The 2,800-nt window shown below is 49.2% G+C and overlaps 2 pseudogenes; both read left to right on the top strand.

Annotated features, from left to right (window-relative positions):
• The first annotated feature begins 252 nt into the window (after positions 1-252).
• LOC101615623 lies at positions 253-887 on the top strand (annotated as a pseudogene).
• A 30-nt stretch (positions 888-917) lies between these two features.
• Positions 918-2,442, top strand: LOC123457744 (annotated as a pseudogene).
• Positions 2,443-2,800: the final 358 nt, after the last annotated feature.

The following is a 2,800-nucleotide window of genomic DNA, read 5'->3' as shown; positions in this document are numbered from 1 at the left end:
TGTTTTATGTTTTTAATTTTTATATTATTTATTTTGAGGAAGAGAGAAAGAGGTAGTAAGAAAGAGAGAATGGGTGTGCCATGACCTCCAGCCATTGCAAATGAACTCCAGACACATGCACCCCTTTTGCATATCTGGCTTATGTGGGTCCTGGGGAGTCAAACCTGGGTCCTTGGGCCTCCCAGGTAAATGCCTTAACTGCTGAGCCATCTCTCCTGTCCCTGTATTTGTTTTTATTAAGAAGAAAACCTTATGGTGCAAATTGTTATTTCCAGTTCCAGGAGCTGAACACTTGGCAGAATGGGTGCTGGTGGAGCTGGGGAGGGGACGAAGATCAAAGCTTGCTACAGCAGGGACTGGCTGAGAACCTGCTAGGAGACCTACATTACACCACAGAGGGAATCCCTACACTGGTGGTGACATCATATCCTGTATGGAAGAGCCATCCACCTGGAGAAACCAGCAAGCTCCTGGGAGCAGGACTATGATGAGCTTGTTCAAGAGAATGGCACCCAGTACCTGGAGACTCATCAAAAACAAGGTCCTTGGGCTGGAGAGATGGGTTAACAGTTATGAAACTTGCCTGCAAAGCCTAAGGACCCATGTTTGACTCTCCAGGTCCCACATAAGCTAGACAACCAAAGAGACACAAGCACACAAGGTCAAATGTGTGCACAAGGTGGTACATGCACCTAGACTTTGATTGCCATGGCTGGAGGTTCTGTCATGCCAATTCCTTCCCTCCCTACCTCCCTCCCTCCCCCCACCCACGTTCTTATAAAAAAGGACAGTTTATTGGGCTTGCCTCAAAAATAAAATAAAATAAAAAGATCTTTTTCAAAACGTGCCCCATGCCTATAGTCACCAATGTCCCCAAGAAAGTATGAAAGAACCCTGGATTTTCCAGAGAAAGGCTACTTCAAAATGACAGGACAGTTCCCTGGGACTACAGGGGCTGTCCTGTTATGGACACAGGTCACCCATTAGGTGAGAGCTCAGACCCCTTCCTAATGGCAGCAGGTTCTCCTGGTGTCATCCATTTTCAAGAGCCCCGACTCCTTGTCCAAGTTCATCAGGATCAATGTCTTCAAATCCAGCACCTTTTCCTGCTGGTGCCCGTGACCCCAGTATGTCTTCTTTTCCAAGAGGGATGAATTCCACCAGCATGGGTACAATTTCTTTCCCAAGGCCAGGCAGCCTCTTGGGACCACGGCCAGCTTGAAACCAAAGAAGAGGCCCTCTTTCAGGGCCTCTGTCTAACCCCAAGTTGGGAGGTTTCCCAGGACCAAGTCCCATGTCCAACCCAAGAGTAGGTGATTTCTTAAGAGCCAATCCTGACCCCAGAAGAGGTGACCCTATGGGTCGTGGATGTGGATCCATCCTCAGGGTAGGTGTCTTGTCTCCTGGAATGGTTGTCCCAATCCTAAAACAATTGCCCTGGACCCTGGATCAAGTCTCAAACTGAGCTCGGGCTTTTCAGGTACAAACCCTGCCCCTAAGTGAGGCATATTTCCAGGGCCAGGCTTGGGGCCTAAGCCGGGAGCAAGTGAATTGGATCCAAGTCTTGGATCCAACACAAGGGTTAATGGCCTGGACCCAGGACCAAATAGAGACACCAGTACTGGTGCCCTCTTAGGCACAGGGTCTGGCCTTAATTTAAGAATGGCTGGACCTCAAGGTCTAGATCTTGCCCCATTCTAAAAGCAACAAGGAGCACACTCATCTTCGTTCTTCCAGGCTTCTGGAAACATGGGCACAAGCCCGCCCATGACAAGAGTACCTGGCCTGAATACAGGTTCTAGCCCATGAGGCATGGGCCTTCCAGGACCAAACTCATCTCCCATATCAAGGGCTCCTGGTACCATAGGCCCTAATTCACCTCATTTCTCAAGGACAGGGGGCCCTATGGGGATAAATGCCATTCCCTTTCCAAGGGGGACAGGTTCAGGAGGACTGAACCCAGCTACCTTCTCTCAGTCTTCTGGCACATCAGCTTCAAACCCAAGTACCTTCCAGAGGTCTACTGGCCTCAGGGCTCAAATCCAGTAATTTTCCCAAAAGCCTCTGGGGCACTGGGGTCCCAATGCAGCTAACTTTCCAAGGACCACTGGCCTGCAGCATCCAAGTCCAGCTGCCTTCCCAAGTTCTACTGGTCCATTAGGCCCAGGTAAAGTTGCTTTTCCAGGGCCAGCTGCTTAGTACCTGGGCTCTTCTCCAGCAGGTAATGTGAATATCAACCCAGATCCTTTTGCAAGACCAGCCAGGAGCCTAGGTCTAAATGGGGCTTCCTTTCCAAGGACGAATGGCCCTGCAGGCAAGAGTTTGGTTCCATTTCCTAGAGCAGGGAGCCTTCCGGGAACAAACTCAGCTGCTTTCCCCAGATCAGGGGTCCCAATGGCTGCAATGTACCCAAATGGAATATTACTCCCAGGGATAGTTTGAATGGATGTCCCCCAATACATTCGGAAGTTTTATTCAAGCTTGTAACTTGGCATCGCTGTGGGTGGATCCTAGGTTCAGCCCTAAGGTGTTTGAGGGCAGATCTGGAATTTCCAGCTAATGATACCAGGAGTGCTTGAGCTCTGCCTTGGGCTTCTGGAGTATGCTTGCTTGTGCTAACTGTCCTTGTTTTTCTCTGTGTGTGTGTGCACCTGTGAAAATGGGCCAATTTCTTCTGGCATTATAGAATTTCCCCTAGATCTCTAAGCTTCAAGTAAATCACTTTCTCCAGTAAATTGTGCTTACTTTGGAAGTTCATCCCAGAAACTTTGGAGTTATGACACCCCCTTAAGCATGACCT

Source organism: Jaculus jaculus, chromosome 1 (assembly GCF_020740685.1).
Source record: "Jaculus jaculus isolate mJacJac1 chromosome 1, mJacJac1.mat.Y.cur, whole genome shotgun sequence".
Classification (NCBI taxonomy): Eukaryota; Metazoa; Chordata; class Mammalia; order Rodentia; family Dipodidae; genus Jaculus; species Jaculus jaculus.
This window is presented reverse-complemented; position numbering and strand designations above follow the sequence as displayed.